Source organism: Pholis gunnellus (genome assembly GCF_910591455.1).
Source record: "Pholis gunnellus genome assembly, chromosome: 18".
Taxonomy (NCBI): Eukaryota; Metazoa; Chordata; class Actinopteri; order Perciformes; family Pholidae; genus Pholis; species Pholis gunnellus.
In genome coordinates, this window is record NC_136545.1 from 2,079,955 (window position 1) to 2,100,801 (window position 20,847).

Below are 20,847 nucleotides of genomic sequence, written 5' to 3' on the forward strand. Positions count from 1 at the left end.
ATAAGGGCTGGATTAAAGAATAAATTACATAACAGAACGCTTCTGAAAAATGTAGTACTTTATTTATAAAGTGTTTATACCAGCGGAAGTCCACCAGCAGCTCTGTGGATTTCCCTGAGTTTATCTGGAGGCGGTTCTGCTGGCACCAGCCGATAAGCCTGGTTCAGTTCTCTGTTCCCTGATATCTCCGTCCGTGATGAGGCCGACGATTGCAGAGTCGGCAGAGAACCTTTGCAGGTGGCAGTTAGCAGAGTTGTGTGTGAAGCCCGAGGCGTCGTGTCTGAAGAGGAATGGAGCTAGAACGGTTCCTTGTGGGGCCCCCGTGCTGCAGGACACCAGGTCACACTCACGTATTCGCGCATACTGTGGACGGTTGGTGAGGTAGTCCAGGATCCATGCTGTGAGGTGGTGGCACTCTCCCCAGCTTCAGGCTCAGGTTTAACATGTGCTCCACAATACCACACTGGCCTGCGCAGGACTTGAGAAGCCTTGAGCTGATGCGGCCTTTCATGCCTTGATCTTCCTTCAGTTAGCTTATTTTTTGGATTCAAGGATTCAGGGATCATTCATTATTATGCAACACAGAGTTGCACAACGAGGCGACTGTGGATCAGTGGTAGAGCAGGGTCGACCTTCAATTAGAGGATGGTGGTTTGATCCCCGGCTCCGCTAGTCCATGTCCACATTGCTCCCGTACGGTGTGTGAATGTTGTATGAATGATTAGATAGTTCTGATGAGCAGGTGGCACCCTGTCATCAGTGTATGAATGGGTGTGAATGGGTGAATGATGACATGTAGTGTTAAATAGCTTTGAGTGGTCAGAAGACTAGAAAAGAGAAATACAAGTACAGTCTATTTACCATTTACAACAAAATGCAGTTGTAGTCCATTTGCAGCACAAGCAAAACATGACAGTACATTCCTGTAGTGCATTTTGTAATTAGTATCACAAGGAATGTAAACAGCAGCAACAAAAACAATTCTCTGGGCAGATAAAATGGCCGACATCTTAACATAAAGAATCCCACATGAAGAATTGTCCATTAACTGTCAATACGTTTGAGCACTAAGCATCATGACGTAAACACAGAGTCCACCTCCTCTCATCCCAACGAAACCCTGCGCTCTGTCAGCCGTTTCCCTAACTTTATTAAAGAGAACCAGGTTCATCCACTTCCGCTACCGAGGCCTCATTATTTGGCCTATTGCCCTTGCTTTCTTTATGACTTCTGGAATAAAATGACAGTTTGTACTTTTTCTTCTACTACAATAACTATACCGTCTACTATTGCTGGACCCAACTTTTTTAATTTGCTGTAGACTGACGATGATGCTGTGAATCAACCATGTCAGCTCGCTCGTTGACAGCTGCACAGAAAGCGAGTCGCTAGCCTTCTAATACCAGCTAAAACCTTGGCGGTCTGCCCCTTTGTCTTAAAGGGACAGGTTGTACGTTTTACTGGCATCTCGTAGTTTGTGGCAGACTGCAACCAACTAAAGACCCTCTGCTAACACCTCCCTTTCCAAGCATGTTGGAGAACTATGATGGCCTACAGGTAGGGAGAGTTATCTTTAGGTTTTTAGTACAATAGGAGGTACTCTTCTCAATACTCTGTTCTTCTACATTACTAAATAATTGTTATAAAAGATATATAAGATTTTAAAAACAAATACTACTACTGAGCATCAGTGATATTGGTGAGAAGAGGAGCCTGAGAAGAGCTCACAGGATATTAAAGACTAAACCCACCCAGACACAACCTGTTCACCTGCTGCTGTCTGGAGAGAGATACAGAAGTATCAGCTGATGAACCACCAGACTTCAGAACAGCTTCTTTCCTCTGGCTGTGAGACTCCTTCAGGGAACGGCCGTGATTGGTCCCGTATCATCAACAAGCAAAAATAATCTTCAATAACTTAAACTTACAGCTCTTTAGCTGGCCAAACCTTAAAAAACTAAAGGAAATAGGCCAAATACTTGCCTATCTATATTAGTGAAAGAAATAACAACAAGCAGTCCCAAAAAGAAAGCACACAAAAGGAAAATGCAGCCCATAAAACAACTAAACCCTGCCCGATCCCCTGGCGGGGTGCAGTGGGTAAAGGCAGGGTACACCCAAGACAGGTCGCCAGGCACAGAGACAGACAACCATTAACGCTCACATTCAAACCTACGGGCAATTTAGAATCACCAATCAACCTAAACTGCGTGTTTTTGGAATGTGGGAGAAAACCCACACTGACATGGGAAGAACATGCAACCTCCACACAGAAGGGCTTTCCAGGTCCATCCCGGGTCCATCCCGGGTCCATCCTGGGTCCATCCCGGGTCCATCTTGCTTTGAGGCGACAGTGCTCGCCACTACATCACTGTGCCATCCTATATATATTTAATATAAGCAGTCATGATCTCCAGAGGATGAACCTTAAAGATTTAATGACCTCCTGATGCTGAATCGGCCCTTTTCAAGTCATTGCATGGTAAATACAGCAGTAATTAATAACATTCATTATGGCTGTGTCATTTAGGTGGTGTTCTGCATGCTGGCTCACTGGAATGTCTGTGACACACTAAATAGAACGGGACCATCATTAATCTAATAGTGACACCTATGACTGACTTCCTATGCACTGTATTATTTGTCCATGACCCCACACAATACATTCCCACAGTACCCCAATGTCATGATGCACACTGAGATATGACATCACATTTCTGTCAGTTGCTAGTGCACAATGTTGACTTTGTAGCATAAAATAGTTTTCATTAAATGTATCTGTACAAAACTGTACATTAATAATGCTACATACTACAGCCCACATCCCTTGCACTGAAATCGGGGCGAACAGCAGAGCTGTGTTGTACCACATACCCCAGACTGTAAGATGGGAGTTTCAACGTTTCAATGTTTCAAACATCCTAGCAGTTACCTCAGCTGGAATCTTGCTTTCCATGAAGGTTCCAGGACATCGGTGAGTTGTGAATAGCTTGCCACACTGACTTTTCTGAGTGAAATGTTACAACTACAGATCTGTGCAGGCTTAGCCTACGGTTTTGTTCCACAGTTAAAATAATTATGTGCGACATATTAATAATACATACTGTATACAAGTTAATACAAATATATTGTAATTCTCAAAGAAGTGATAGCATCACTAATTTTGTTACAATATTTGCATATCCATGGTCATTAATAAGCATTCTGCCAACACTGTGATGGGCTCTCATTATGTAAACTAGTGAACCAGGACTGGTCATCAAACACGCAGGTTCAACACCGGGCTGAAGTCAGTCTGAATGTGGCCTAGACGACCTTTCTGCTACCTGGGCAGACTTTTCACGCGGTGCAGATTGCATTTACACCTGGTTGAGATCCACAATGGGAGTCAGACCACCTCTGATCCACTGCGTTCTGTGTGCATCAACATGCATTGTGACACAGATTCAGATCTGGCTGCCGAAAAAGATTCATGTTTGCCTAAAGTGTAATAATTTAAAGATCCATTAAATAGCATTTATTATTGCCTATTGTTTAGTCAAATGTATTGTATGTGAAGAACTGCATGAACAAAGGTTCACTGTGTGTTTCTGACTCCTACAGAGACAGAAACATTTACGGTGACAGCGATGGACAAGAACCATAGATAAGAAGTTTACCTTTCAACAGGTAACTGTTGATACGGCAACAAGATTTTTTTGTTAGGGTGTGCTAGTCTTTTCTCTGGGGAAATGTGTGCATGTTGAATGTTAAAATATACCTCCAAATCCTGGCTAAAAGTTCTAAAAGTATGGGCAATAAAAGGGCAGTTGTCCTGTTGGCAGGCCCAGCTGGCCACCAAGAGGCCACTCTTTATTGACTTGGCTGATAGAAATCTGCACTGACATTTGCCTCCTTTCTATCTGAAAGAGCCCAGGACTGACATGGCAGCTAAGCATTTCAAAGGCCCAGTCAAATTGCTCTTTTTGATATTCAGTCAGGCCAGCCTTCTGGGGACCCGTGGCAGGGGGAATCATATAGAAGAAGAGACGACGAGGAGTATCTAAGACCGAGACACTTTTTAACAAAGCAGGGAGGAGGCTGCAATATAGAAGGACAGTGACCGGAATACACGACCTCTGTGAACTTTGTGAACTCAATAATCGCATGTGTCTGAAAAGTCTACCTTTCAAGGCTTTGAAAGATTTCAGATTGAGGCATAAACTTTACAGAGAAGCTTTTTGTCAGATGTGGCTGGTCATGAACTCAGAATGAGGTGATTGCCAAATGAAGACGTGTTACATTTGTATCCATACAGTATTTAGAAAGGATGAATCTTGAGACTGCGGGTCCCTGGAAACAGACACAGAGTGCTGATTAAAAACAATATATTGTCCAAATCATATGCAAAGTTTCCTGCCATCACACTGCCATTTCTCTCCACAAATACAATAGGTCCTCCCGAATGTTTTAACATTTTGTAAAGGGACAGATGACCTAATGCACTAATGGTTGATGGTGAATGCTACTGTGTGTGGGCTTGTTGAAAAATGGGTTTAAATGTCCTCTATCAAAATTCAGTTCAACTATAATGTAGATTGACAGTAACCTAAGTATACATTGAGCAGCTGTATTATGTAGACTTGATATAAACAGATACTCAATATTAAAGGACCGGGATTAGGATCAGGAAAACAAAAAAACATGGTGAGGTCATTCCTACTTTTCTCTGAATTCTGACATGTGACTCGGTACAGCCTCTCTAGCTATGGGGGCCCCTTGACATCTTGGGCCCCAGGGCCTGTGCCCGTAGGTCTGTTTGATCATAGTTAATGTACAGTAGTGGCTCTAGGCTCTAGTCATTTTTACCCTGATAAAAAACAGCATTCACACTGACATACTCTCTGTTCAGGTAACTACCGTATATGCTGCTTCCTGCTGGTAAAATACCAAGAGCCGATCTAATCTGTTCATACTGAGATTACCCATGACATTCTCAGAAGCTGCTGAAGCACAATCATGGTGAAAACAGTCTGTTCATGGTACAGTCTGTCTGCACGAGCTGGTATTCACTCATCTTGTGTCTCTTTGGTTTTCTCCCTCTTGAATGCACTTACTGCTGCTACATACTGTATTTCTGTAGAGATATGGTGTGGGCCTACTCACTATAACCTGTAACTCAGTGGCGGGCCGTGTCTTTTATACCTGGGCCTTCAGTGCTGTCCTACCACAGTTGAACCACCTCATTATGCTACATCACAGCTACAGGTTATCATTTGTCAATAATGAATTCAAAAGTAGTGTATTGCACACTTTTATTTTAAAAGTACTGCTATAAGAACACAAGTGCAATAACATTTGGTTTGCAAACACTTAAAACAAATCAGGTTCTTTTTAACAGCAGTATTCCCGTTACACAGTAGCAGTTCTAATACAGTTATGATTCTGATAATAGATATTCAGCCGGTGTTCACAACTTTATCTTCATGTGTGTAAGAGATGCAATTTGAAATCTACACCTTGAAAACTGCAAACTTGTCTACGTCATGTTTTTTTTATGTTTGTTAAATTCTCAGTAGCGATAACTAAATGATATGTTTATTATACATATTACAAACAAAACAACTTTAAAAAAATAATTTAAATCAATCATTTATTTTTTGCTTTCTTTGGTATTTTGGTCAGACATTATGCAACACTGATTACTGTAATATGTGTGGCATTTGTTATAAATGTACGTTGGTACATACCACTGCTGTAACTGTTATTTTCTATCTCCCTACCCCACAATATTAATTTAATAAGTGGACATATACAGTATAGCCTAACTTCATATTTTTCCTACATTTTCTGTTGGTCCCCAGTCTGTACACTATACTTATTTAAAGCTGCACTGATCAATCTTTTTATACAAAAAATGCCAAGTTTCTCCAATAAGAAAAGGTCTCGGAATAATTTCCTGTATTTGTAGAGCTCAGTGCTCTTCAGATCTTGCGATAGATCTCCTCAGGAACGTCAAAACTCCTCTCCAAAAATGAATAACCAGTCCAGCACTTCTGACTCCATCAAGCCCCACAGAGGCTCACAGCTTCAAAGTCTCAAGTTTGGTCTTAAAATGGGATTTCTAAAATCCTTCCAAGCTAAATCTGGTCTAATTTCAGTCTAGATATACTTATCTAATACTCATCCCTACCGGAATGAGTCACATAATGACACAGTGTTTGATAGGCTGGATCACCACCGAGGATGAGAAGGAACGAAGAGGTCAGGGATCTGTCACTATGGTGACAACAACAAAACTGAGGAGCTGCTTGTGGATTTTGGGAGGAATCAGCAGAGGAATAGATGAGAATTGATGGAACACCTTTAGGGATCTGTGAGCCCAGATCACAAGATTCTGACATGAACCACGCACTCAGACATCTTGTTAAAAAGGTGTTGGTGAAAAAGGCCGTTACCAGCTCAGACAGCTGAAGAAATGTACATCTCTGGAGGTCCTAAAGACCTGACATTGCATTTCACTACACATTTCACTTTTGTATGAGACAAACATATCTTTACTGCACTACACCAGTGGTGGGCCGTCAGGGCCAGCTAAGCCTTCTCTGCTGGCCTAAACTGTAAGGATTACAGATACTTGAACCCAAAAGCACAACTCGGCTAATACAAGTTCAGTTCTGTTACTTGAGTTCAGGCAGGGTCAAAACCAGGAGGTCAGTCAAACAGGCGAACAAATCCAATAAGGGGCAGGCAAAAATCCAAGGTCGGAACAGGCAGATCAGGAACAATACAAAGCTACGCTGGAGAACTTGGCAATAACACAATCTGGCAGGGAATAAGTGCAAGTGAGGGGACCTAAATAGTGAGGGCTGATGAGGGAATGGGCTGCAGGTGAGGTGGGTGTGGAGGACCAGGTGAGGGGAATGAGAGGGGATCGGGTGTGAATGGTAGAATCTGAAATGACAGGAGAGTTAATTAAACAAGCAGACAGGATGAAAACAAACTAATATGAAGGGGAATTCGTGACATAAACAGAATCACAAAGTTAGAGCTATTTTATAATTCAATAATTTTTCACAAATACACTAACATGTATCATATTTTCTTTTCCCATTATCTTATGTTCTCATTGCACAGCTCCTGTCTTCCTCTGTTGCTCTGCTTCCAGCGCAGCTTGTTTTAAGGAGAGCTTTCATCCAATCAGATTCAGCCTCTATGTCTCTATGTAAGGAGAGAGGCCCGAGGTCCTCTAGAGCCGTGGTCCCCAACCACCAGGCCGCGGACCGGTACCGGTTCGTGGGTCATTTGGTACCGGGCCGCACAGGAAGAATAAATATATTATTTCCATTTTATTGATTATCAGAGTCTGAAAGAAGTTTTATTTAGAAAAATTACCGGATTCTCTCCCAATTTCATCCGCCTGTGGCTCTTGACACATGGCAAGACGCTTGTCTCGGTCACGTGATACGTTACCTCAAAAATGAAGTCCGCAAACTAGCGAAAATGAGTAAAACACTTTTGGAGAGCTTCTTTGCAAAGAGGAAAGGCCTCTAAGGAGACAGAAGAAGAGCCGACAACTTCCAAGAAAAAGAAAGCTTCATTTAACAGACAATATCAGGAGTCTAATTAAATATCAGGAGTATTTCTGACGCCCCAAGCCCGCTCTGCAGAATATGTGGAGACAGAGGAAGTTCAGCTGCTGGAGATTGTAAATGACGGTGGCCTTAAAGTATGTTTGAGACAACAACTCTGCTGGTGTTTTGGATTCAAATCAAGGCTGAATATCCTGAGATCGCCAGAAAAACCCTGAAACCCTGCTTCCATTTCACACATCCTCTTTGTGAAGCGGGATGTTCTGCAGTGACTAATCAAAACAAAACGCAGTAGACTGGACATGAGGAACACACTGCGGGTGTCATTGTCTCCCATTAACCCCAGATGGGACCGTCTCGTTTCAGAGAAACAAGCTCAGGGCTCCACTGATTCAGCGTTATTGTGAGTAGTATTTATTTCTGCATTTTATATTTGTTTTAATGCCGATCGTATCATTTTATTTCCTCGTGTTTATCCGCCATACCTTGAAGGCCGGTCTGTGAAAATATTGTCTGACATCAAAACGGTCCGTGGCGCAAAAAAGGTTGGGGACCACTGATCTAGAGAGCCTTTGCAGTTTAAGTGAATGGGGACGTTATTGTTGATTGTCATAGTCTTCAACCAATCAGATCTTTAGTTTGACATGTTGGGCGTATTCTTTGACGTGCCAGTGGCACCGAGGTAGCCTGTTAAGTACGTCTGCATTAACGTGCGCCGTGATTGGTCAGTGGGCGAGCGCGTGACTAATGTGAAATTTAAGGAAGCTGGCAGAAGTTAGTTGGAGTAGTGAGAGTTCAAATTGAAAGATATGGAAGAAATTATAACATTTCTAGGGTTTTGCTTGGTGTAGTTTATTTATTTGTATGAACGGTGTTCCTGGCTGACAGCGTTGCACATTTTAAGGCTGAGAATGTGTTTCATTTTAACTGAGCAGCTTGGTGTTTGGAGCTATGCTATGCTAACCTGAGGACGCCATAGCACGGCAGGACATTACGGTGCTTTTGAAAACTTTTGGAGAAACCCGAGTGGATCTACAGGTCAACGAACACGTTCGCAGGGAAACGGAGCTCAACAACTGCAGTCCGCCTGCGGCCGGTCCGCCGGCAGAGGTGGGATTTATACACATATGAAAACAAATGACCACAGTACTTCAATACAACAACATAATGAAGCGTGTCTTCTACCCTACTCCATAAAAACAAACATCATGATAAGGTGAATTTGTGGGGTGTGGTGAGGAGAACAGGGGTCTAGGGTAGTCCGGTGCACCACATGTGCTCACGACCCTCCTCTGATCTCAAACATGAAAGAAGAGATTAAAATGGATCATTAAAGCTGTAGAGCAGAGAGACAGTTTCTCCTTTATATTACCGAGTCCTTTGAGCTGTGAAACACACACGAATACACAGAGCACCCCAGGATTCTGACAGCTCCTGTGTGTGTGCCCTCTGATTGATGAGCCCTATTCCAAATGTTTTTTCATCCAAATCAGTGGGAGTTTAAGTGCCTCGTGCATGTTAATACCAAACAAAACATTAGCCGGAGCGGTCCCATTGCTAACTCCCTCTCTGCTGATTTCATCACTCATCTCTCTGTGGCTCCACATGACTCCAGGACACGGAGGGGTAGAGACGGAGGCAACAAGGAAGGCAGACACCATTAGAGGTCGGGTCATTTTACACAAATGCTGCACGCGTTTTATGGAAACTGTAATTTTATCTGTTTTAAGTCGGTGACTCTGGACTGTGGAATGGTTTATGTTGTGTTGCATTTCTGAAACCATTCAGTGACCATTTGTTAGTTGAACATGAAAGCCTGGTCATCTATTAATAAGGAGATGATGGATGACTTTGACCGAGCTTTGTAGTGCTTAACATGTTCTCCATGTGGTTGACAGGATGTAGACCAACTCAAGAATCAAGAGAAGCCCTTTCATACGTAGGTCTTCCTGTCATGCATCAGGGCCTGTGTTGGACTGGCTGTTACTGTTAGCGAGACTCCAATCTACAGTATAGTCCGTACACTTCACTGATGAACCTGACACATTACATAGAATATTACCTAATGAATGTTACACGCTTTAGATTTCTCCCCCCTTTATTTCTCCTTCCTTCTCTCTGTCACCAGCTTATAAAGCTGATAAAAGCTGGTGACAGGAAATGTGCGTTTCCATCTCCTACCATTCTGCAAATATTAGGAGTCTGTTTATAGTGATAAACAGGGATGCTAGTTCTCTAGTCTATCGCTATATTTCGGTTCTTCATTGAACGTTTAAGTCATATGCCTCATGTCTGTCATGATTTATTCACTAAGCCTGTTTCCATTGCACTTTCTTGCAATTTCTTTGTTAACCACGTTTTCCACCTCAGCCGACTGTAAAAACCTGCAATATCTGGACTTTTTTCAAATGTAATTTATTTACTGCTCATGGGTGAAAACATGCAGTGAATGAGTCAGGGGATCACCAAAGTCTAGAAAAAAAGTAAAGTTTAATTATATATCAGTTTCCCAAACTACTTTCTTATGCTTTGAAGGTTACTTTTAGAGGAGCTGAGACCTCCTGCAGTCTGAACCTTTAGCATACTTTGTTTCAGAAGTTTAAGTCCTAAAAGCCCAAGTTTTGGTAGCATCTTCATTAATAATAACGCTGATAATGGCCTTGAATTTCATGAATTCCAAGGCTTTTTTAAAACTGATCAAAATTTAGAGTAAAAATCTTTTACAGCTCAACTTTGAATTTAGGCTCTCGTCCTCAACAGAAATACATCCAGCGACGCAGGATAAGCAACTGGGAGCTGCCATTAGCTCCCCACAGCTCTGTGAGCTGCTGCAGAAAAGCTGAATATGAAATCCGCCTCAGGAGTGAAGCAGAGGGCTGGAGTGCTACTAATGGCTTGATGTGGCCCCTGACTGTGTTCGTTTCAGAGCAACCCAAGCTCATCCTATCCCTACTGGGCAGCTAATGCAATTACACCCTTACATCTGCAGGGGGCTCCCTCTGTCCCCATCTCCACCTCAGCCCACTGCTCTCTTTGTGACTTTGTCTTAGGTGTGTGTGTGTGTGTGTGTGTGTGTGTGTGTGTGTGTGTGTGTGTGTGTGTGTGTGTGTGTGTGTGTGTGTGTGTGTGTGGTGTGAAGGGAGAGGTAGCGGTTGTGACTAGTAGGTCTCATGCTCACGATTTACGGTTAATCAATCATTGTGCCGCCTTAATGACACCCTGCTGCTTCCCTAATGTCTTCTGGCAGAGGCGGCCCGCCGCTGGCACAGAGCTCATGCAGGCACACATATGGTTGCCTCAAGTGAGTGACAGGACCCCTTTCATGTGTGCTGCCCTGCACGCTGGATGCCATCAGCCTCATACATGCGCCGCTGGCTAGGACTGAAAAGGTGGTGGAAGGAGGAAAACGAGAATAGAAAGAAAAGGAAGAAAGTGATGGAGAGAGTAGGAGAGAATTCGTGTGCCTCTCCTGATTGGCTCAGCCTCCCTGCCTCCTAAAAGTAAACTCAAGAACAATTCAACATGATAAGTGTTACTCCTGGTTTCTGTGCTGGAAACACCAGGAATAGTGTGAAATCAACATTTATAGAAGGCTGAAATGAAAACTGATAAATCATGAGATATTTGGTAACGTGCACTCATGTACGTCTGATAACTAGCTACCAGTGCATTTTAGCCATGCGGTGTGGCTGTATGGATGCCAATGTCTGTGTGTTGAACAGTGCATCATTCAGTCCATCATTTTTGTCACGACTTACATATCTCAATAACTGCTGGTTGGATTATCATATTCTATTGTAAATCTTAATATGTTTCTATTTCTTGCACTGTGTTGGTTGTTGTTGATTCTTTAATGTTATGCTCACCCGCCATGACAAATTCCTTGTAGGTGCAAACTGATTCTGATTCTGATGTTTTGCACAGATGTTGGTGGTCCCCAGAGAATGAATCAAAAGGACTTTGGTGATTGCTTGACTTTTCCTCCAGCGAGACACTTCCATTTTGGGTTTTTATTGGCATGACTTAACAACCATTGGATGGAATTCCATGAAATCTGGTACAGACATTCACGGTCCCCTCTGGACTTTGTGTTTAGTGCTTTATTCCAAACCGACACCTGAAGATCAGATAGAGTTCAAACTAAGATCCAGGCAGGCATTGGTTTCATTCATTTCAATCATCTGTGGGTGGAGTTACTCCATCCAGACATAGATTTTGCTCAGATGTATAGACATCACCTAAGTATGGAACTTTGGTCATATGATAACAGGTGTTAACAACATTCAGCACCTTAAGATCTCTGCTGGTCTAAGACATCATGATGACATCCCAGCTGTGGGACCACTACATCAGTGAATCAACAAAGGATGAGAGACTGAATGAACACCAAAAACAGGATCAGCTGTCTGTGAAAATCAGAGCAAATCCACTCACAGCATCCACTGGGAAGGGCTTAAAACGTCTTCAACTGGAGTCAGTTGACGTCCGGAGACGGATCAAGGAGGACACTTTACATTACAGCCTGTATAGTACAGCATCATTATTGTTGAGAGTTAACCTTTGCACACCAAGTCCATATTTTTCAAATGCGTTTTTTTAAAATCCGTCATCCGATAAAAGCTGTTACACACGGAAACTCTTTGCAAAAATGTGCAATAGGACAATAAATTATGAGGGTGCAATTGATAGTGAAAGGGGCTAAAAAAATGAACAACATAAGCAACAATCTATAGTTTAGCTGCCTAGAACACAATCAATACTGTCTTATCTTTGGTACATCCATTGTTTTGTGGCCACAATCTGTCTTTAAATTCTGCATCTCTGCATTCTTTTCTTTGTTTGTCGTAAAGGGGTTTGTGCTGGGAGACGAATGAACGAAGGGAATGAGTTTATCAGATGCCATTTTGAATGACGACGTTTACATTTCAAACCTGTTCTGAAAACAATAATGACTAACGAAAGTTGTTACATTTAGTTACGGGGTAACTGCAGGGTATTGGGGCTGTACTGTAAAGCACAAATAGTAGATAACAGGTATTAGGCTGCACAGAAGTGCAGAGTACCAGGCAGATTAAATCACCTCCTCAGAGCAGAGCTCATATAGCAGCAATGTTTTCTAGTACTTATAAGAACAAGACCCCTGTGAATGTAAAATGGCATTTATCCCAATCTGACATGGCATTTACCTCAAACAAACCCTGAAGCAGAGTGTCATCACATCAGTCAGAAAGAACACCATAATACACCTTTTAGAGCAGTTCACAGTGTGCCCTTCTTTGGCCCAAACCTGGCACAGTTTAGACACAGTTTGCATCCTGACCTCTCATCCATTCAGATCATCAACAGGGATGTTTCTATGCCGAAGACTTCAGAGGCCATTTGCCTGCAGGCGGCTGCAGTAGGAGGTCCATCTGTCCATTGGAGCGCTTTCTAATTTATGTTAGTTGTTGATGTCATCGTTGACCCCCCCCCCCCCCCCCCCCCCCCCCCCACACACACACACACACACACACATACAACTGACAGCAGAGGAGCTCTGGAACTAAAAGAGCAATCCATCATCTGTGAAGCTCCAGTTTGACACCACACACAGACTGTTGAGATGAGAGTGAAACTGTGAGCCTGAGGTAATTCTTGACAAATACATGGAAATGCAATATATACATATTCATAAATGCCTTCTCCAAAAGAAATGTCCACGCCTTCCAATAAACATGTTCTCTACTTTATAGTGCAATTTGCTATTCTAAGGCTCTGCTTAGAACACTTAAAGGAGACATATTATGTTCATACATGTATTTGGGTTTTCTACTACAACATGTTTCTATGCTTTAATGCTCAAGAAAACTCTTTATTTTCTCATTCTGCCTGTCTGAATATACTTCCTGTCAGCTGATGTCATTCATTTTGACACACTTAGAATGGTCTCTATAATGTACAGTTGACACCCAAGGTTACAAGGTTTTTTTATATGTCATTGTACAACTAGGTTGCTCAATAAAATTCAGATTGTAGTCCTATTTTGCTACATAGGAAAAATAAAAATATATTCTATATGGAGGGTGGAGGATGAATTAAGGAGTCTCACAGCCAGAGGAAAGAAGCTGTTCTGAAGTCTGGTGGTTCATCAGCTGATACTTCTGTATCTCTCTCCAGACAGCAGCAGGTGAACAGGTTGTGTCTGGGTGGGTTTAGTCTTTAATATCCTTTGAGCTCTTCTCAGTACCGTACACATCCCATGTTAGTTTGTAATGTCTCCAGTCAGGATGCTTTCTATTGCTCCTCTGTAAAAGTAAACAAGAACTTGGTACAGAATTTAGCCTTCTTAAGTTTCCTTCAGAAACACAGCTGTTTATGAGCTTTCTTCACCAGGATGGAGATGTGTGAGGACCTTGTCAGCTTGTTTGTGAAGCTGATTCTCAGGAACTTAAAGCTGTTAACTTGCTCCACCTCAGCTCCATTGATTGACAGGGGTGTGCGTCTTTGCCTCCTTTTTTCTCAGATCAACAATCAGCTGCTTGGTTCTACTGAGTTGAGCAGCAGGTTATTCTCTGAGCTCCACTCTGAAGGTTGTTGATATCCTCTCTATATGAAGTCTCATTGTTGTTCGTAATCCGGCCAATGACAGTAGTGTCATCTGCAAACTTCACAACAGAGTTCTCTTGATGTTTGGGGTAGCAGTCGTGGGTGAACAGCGTGACCAGGAGGGGGCTGAGCACACAGCCTTGGGGGGCTCCGGTGTTCATCACTAGAGTGGAGGCTGCCAATCCGAACTGCCTGGGGTCTGTTTATTAGCAAGTCTAATAACCAGTTGCAGAGTGAGGCACTCAAGCCCAGAGTGCTAAGTTTACCAATCAGTTTCATGGGAGAGAACGAGTTGAAGGCTGAGCTGAAATCAACAAGATGAGTGAGGGCTGAGTGGAGAGCAGTGGAGACGGCATCCTCTGTGGATCTGTTGGCTCTGTATGCAAACTGGTGAGGGTCCAGGTTGGCTGGGATGTTGTTTTTGATGCTGGAGAACCAGTTTCTCAAAGCACTGCCACAGGCCGATAGTCATTTAGAAAAGACACTGCAGACATTTTAGGTACAGGAAAGATGGTGTCTGTCTTGAAGCAGATGAAACACTCTCCTTAGACAGTGATGATTAAAATGTCAGTGATGACATCATAGCTGGTTGATACATTTTCTTAGAACACAACCAGGGATGTTATCAGGCCCAGCAGCTTTACTCATATTCACCCTCATCACATCCTCTGAGGACACTGACAGTGGCCGGTCCTCTGGAGGCAGGGCAGACTTGACAGCTTACTCTTTGTTGAGGAGGTCAAAGTGAGCGTAAAAGGTGCTCAGCTCAACTGACAACGTAGCCTCACACATGATGGGGGCGGTCCTTCTTTTATAGCCATTCTGGATTTCCTGCCACATTTCTTTAGTGTTGCTGGTGTTGAGGTCTCTCACCAGTGAGGTATGTACGGGTGATGACCTATAAACCCTGGGTGAGGAAATCGCTGCCTGAGCGGGCAGACGATCTCATTCAGCTAGCCTCCAGTCTGCTTGCCTCCACACCAGTCCATTAGCTTTGAGTTCCTGAGTCTGCTGTCCAGAGCCGGCTCTAGCCCCAAACCTGCTACTGGGAACCCACATGGCCGTGGGAGGTCCACGAAGCGTAAGCCGGACTCCCAGAATTCATAAGAAGAAAGCCAGTGTTTCTTTGGAGCATGTTACCACCATGCAGGGCCATTTCAAAGCCTATCCTGTCAGCTTCTGTCAGCCTGCTCCTCGGCCTGCTAGCGTCCAGTCAGCTGTTGGGATTAGGCAGGAGCCTGTTTGGTTATTAGCAAGTATGAAAACTAAATCATTGATAGAAATAAAAGTATTAATATCAATAGGATTATTAACATATATTAATAATAACGGGGCACCAACCTGGGATCAGGCACCAATAACCAAACTATGGATTAAAGTCTCAAAATTGGTGTTCACTCAAAAAGTCAATAGTTCCACATTCATAATCAGTGAAGGTTTGAATTCGAGCACAGACTATTACATCCAGCTATACCACATATATTACATGCAACACACACTGCAACATTAAATCCAAGTCAATATGATTTATTAGGATTGCATTACTGGAATTGTATACAAATGTATGTTTCCATATTAAGTGAAATCTGTCATAATTAATTTGTTAACCTTATTCTAATGTTTTTTTAACAGCTGCTCAACCCCATATGATGACCTTAATGCAGAACATTAAACACCAGCTAGACCAATTGATTGCCAGAGTGAACCATCTCGCCAGTAAGCAACACACAACTGACCAAGAAGTGGAAGTGACTGACGACCCAGTGCAGTTTCCATTTACGTCAATGGAGGAAGTGGAGCTTTTTGAACAACAGCTTCAAAATCCCTCCAACTCTCAGCTGAAGAAGAGTGGTGAGTTTTATTAAGCATCTCTATCAAATCTGATTAAAATCAACTATTGTATGTAATTAACACTGGATAATACCCTGTTAGATGAAAATGTATTTTAAAACATTCTGTAAAGTATCAGATATTAACAGTACTTTTTTTTAACCCTTTTTAGATTTCCTCCCTGGCAACCATCGGAGGACATGACACCAAACGGGTAACGTGGAACATCCTTGCCCGCATGTTCAGCGATGATGATGGCAGGAGCATCAACTGGAAGGGGATAAATGGAAAAAAGGCCTTCCGCCAGATGACGTCAAAGACTTTGCGCCTGCGTAAGTAACTAATATTTAATGAAAACAATTTTAAGTCACCCAGAGGTCATAGGTCGTGTTCAAACTTACAAATTAGCATGTTTCCCAGATCTTCTCCTTTTTAACGGTGCTAAATTCAATATTTGAACAGCAATTTCATTCTCTGCTCAGGTATTACTCGACTGTATCTTTACATAGATTATAGTTATATGATACATTAGCTCTGAATATAGCATAGCAAACCTTTTCAATGCCACTAGCTTTTAGACTGCATGTCTGCTATATGTTGCACTGAGGGTTCATGAGATTTGGTATCTGCTTGTGATTACAGATGCTGTCAGAAAGAATCATTTTACCTGCGAAGCCACAGACAATGACATTCTGAAACACTCAATGAGGTGGTTGAACCTGGCAGCAGACCGGGGAAGCTCCAGGCGGCGTGCCACTGTCAACACTGAACAAACCTAAGTGTGTGTGTGTGATAGTGTACATAAAAATCCTTGTAAATGCATGTCTTTTAATAAAAAACGGTTTCTGATATCTATGGTTACATTTCTTTCTTTCCATTTCCACAAAGAATGCATTTATGTTCTCCAGATTTTATGTCGTGAATAAATTCAAGGAGTATTCACACTTTTATAGAGCAATCTAGATGTTTGTCAGCTTGATTTGAGATATTTCTGTAGTTTTTGAGTAAGGGATCCGCTTCATGAATGGGTCCAAACCTGACCCGGGCCGAATGAGCCGCTTTATGAACGGGTCCAAAACGGAACCGGGCCGAATGAGCCGCTTTATGAACGGGTCCAAATCGGACCCGGGCCGAATGAGCCGCTTCATGCGCAGATACGGGCCGGATATATGCCGGATCTGGTCTGGATCTTTGACGCGTATCCATTCCGGATCCGGCGCGCTGTGCAAGTAGACCCCGGAACAGACCCGTTTTGCGGATCTGTTCCGGGGTTTATGATACCTCCAGGGCGGATCCGCAGCGGGGTCCGTTTGCTATCTGGGTTATCACAACACATATAACTACAAGCATTCCTTTTCTTCATATTTCCTGTCAGCGACAGTGATGCACTGTTCTCCTGCCCAGCTGTTGTTGTTGTAGTCCTTGTTCAGTAGCAGACGGTAGAAGCAGGTCGTCGGCATAAACCAGACTCCTCTCTATCGAGGAGGGAGAGAACTGAACACTTCATTTAGATCCACTCGATTAAAGTCAACCTGACCAACACCTCTTCTCTGGGTGACAATTCAGTTTGTTTGTCTCCAATTTCAACAGCACATGTATTTTCTGAATACATTGATTTCACCAGATCAGACGTTTTGTCTCCCATATCACAATGAAGAAGACTGTAATAGACTCCTTCACGCCAAATAGAGTCAACGGTTTCTTAAAATCAATGAAAGAAGTGAATGTCTTTCATCATTTTATGTTTGGTGTACGTGTTTGTTCATGAAAGTGTGAAGGCTATATACATGGTCGGTGTTTTGGGAGGAAACCAATTTGATTTCTTCTGAAGATGAAGTGTTCATTAAGGACATCTAGTATTCTTTTATTCAGAATACAACAGAAGGTTTTACCTCGACGCTGCTGATACCACGGTAGGTACTAGGGTCTGATTTGTCCTCACTCTTATGAATGGAGGAGATAACACTTTTGCACCAGATGTCAGGAAAACATCCTGACGGCAATACGATGTTGAAACACTTCAACAGTGCACTCTGCATCTCTGGGATGCTGCATTTGACGTTTAGTCTTTAGTGTTGTCTGGGCAACAAGCTTTCCTTAGCGGGAGAGATTCTGTCTGTGTGCTCAATTCTTCCCACGTAGTCAAAGGGTTTGTTGTCTTTCACAATACATTGATATGAATTCATTACATTTAATTTAATGTCTTTGTACAGATTTTCAAAATGTGCTCATCAGATGTCACCGTTTTGGATGATAAGCTTGTGCTTGTTTTGTGTTGAAGTTGTTCCACATATCCCAGAATTGATTTTGCTTAATTGCATTGTTTCATGTCGGTATCATTTTGTTTTTTTATCCTAATTGTATATTTGTATTTGCTTCAAATTGCATAATACATAATGTGCAGGGCTGTTTGTTTGGTCAGTGTTTTTTATTTTGATGTTTTTCTCAGGTCTTGTTAAAAAAACATTTCTCACCATTTTGCCCTAAGGTCAGCTTTAATAGCTCTCTTATGAAATATCATATTGATATCATCAATGGCCTTGTTTACACCAGATTAGATTCTGTCTCTTGTCCAGGGTCCTTTGTTCATATATTGACACGTCATCTGTGGATCAGTTGAGTTCAGGCCATTATGAATTTGTCTCCACTCTCTGGTGCACATCTGTAAGTAGAAATTCATTCATACATTTTACTGGATTCCCCTTTTGTGTCACTCACTTGACCTGAGAGTTTAAAGAACACATTTATTTGGTTGTCGTCTGACAGTGAATGCACTGATAGTGGAGGGGTCAATGTCAATGATTGCATAATGTCCTAAACTAGACCCAAGAGCTGAGGAGTTTGTGAACCTCCCGCTACCTGTACAGACCTAAAGCCTCTTTGATTTACTTCAGAGTCAAGGTTGTACTGATGGGTGACAGTTGGGTTGTAATTGGGGGGGCTCACCAAACACATGGTGGTTGTCCTGTGGGTGGATATCAGGTTCAATTCCTGTTCGTCCATTCAGAACTCTAATTAGAAGTACATTTCACTAGACCTGGAAATAGGTGATTGAAGAGTTTCACAATCTACAGATATAGCTTCCTATCAGTTATGCCCACGGTTTGATCTAACCCAAACCAAATGCTGCGTTTACCATGTTTTACTGGTGACATCTGATGGCAAAGTTCTCCTTTATAACACACCAAGATCCCCCGCGATGATCTGCCTTTGCGTATGTTTGAGAATTTCATAGAGGGCACCATTACTTCATTATATCCTGGAGGATAGTGAGTGAGAAGTGTCTGTTCATATAATTACATCAACATCTTTGATAGATTCTATGGATTCAGGGTTTCCACTCTTTAACTCAAAGGGTGAGGAGTTAAGACCCTGAATATTCCAACAATTTATATATAATTAATGCAATAAAAAGAAAACGAAGCAATCAAAGTGAACCTGTACAGTGAGATAAATATAAAAGCTCTTACAACTATCTTTATATTTACAATGCGGAATAATTATTGATCTGAATTTCCCGGAGACATGTACCATTTTCACAAATTACTAGAACTACTACTATTATAACAATATATTTCCATGTTGTTCTGTTACTCAAGTGTGAAGGTGTTCTGAGTTTGTACATCTTCTCTGGACAGAAGCCGGGTGCACAGGGTGTGCAGCATCTCTCTGACGCCTCCCGGCTCAGAGGTAGCAGGGAGAGGGAATGGGACAGCAGGCTGCACTACAACTGCAGCATAGGACTGTTTACTGTGGTGAAGGCTGAACTGTAGTGTCTCCTCATAGCATGGGGGTTGATCCTGGGGTGGTGATGGGGAGGAGGGGGTCCGGGATGGTCTCTAAAGGGGATGGAAAGTTTGCGTCCTAGGGTTGCGTCTTTGAGGGTCTTTGCAAATATCCCCATCCTTTCTTTGTGTAGATGGAGTCCATCATGGAGATCCCAGGTTTCAACGGTTGGGTGGAGGGCCAGGTGAACATTGGGTAAGGCATCGTCTTCTGATCTCCATATTAATGTCATGGATGACATGAGGAGGGGTGTCTGTCCAAGGCACAGGGTGGAGAACACAATGCAGGTGTCTGGGAATTCCTTACTGGCCTACTCCGCCATCTTCCTCTCTGCCTCAGCAGTGTCCCTACGGAGACTGTGCAGGTCATTTGTTCCTGTGTGGATCACCAGATACTGAGGCCTAATGAGGGTCTCCTTTTTTAACAGCTTAATTGCCTGGCCTGTGTTGCTGCAGCGTTTAGACACCACTTTTTTTGTGTCTAGGAATTTCCCATCAGACTCATCCAGCAGGACCGCTAGTGGGGTTTGTTCTTCAGGTTGAGTGAAGGCAAGCTGTGATGGGTAGAGCTGATTGTCTGGATGTATCAGGAGGAGCCATGGCATTGTTGGGCTGGGGCAGAGACAATGCAGGGGTCTGGGACACTGGCAGGGACAGTCTGTGTCTCTTTACTTGTCATTGTCCTTTCTACAGTATATTCTCAGCATCCTCCTTCACTTTGGCTCACTGAGCACAGATCACACTGTTCTCCTGTTTGAGTGCCTCTACACCTCCTCTGAGAAGGCCTCACGGTCTCTCCTCAGCTGCTGGAGCTCCTCTTTAAGCTGCTTCACAGTGCTGTCTGGGGGGCCAGACAGTCTGACCTGGGTCAGCTCTTTGAATTCAGCAAAGTCCAGCTCCAACAGGGCCACACTCTGGTTGGTGGAGCTGGAAGGCGTGCGGGGGGGCAGAGATGGACATGGTGGTGGGGTTCACTATCTGGCTGTCATCATCTTCACTGTCGGAGGGGAAATTGATTCTTGGTGTCCACCTCAGCTTTCAACAGTGTGAATGCCTCTTCAAATGACTCCAGTTTG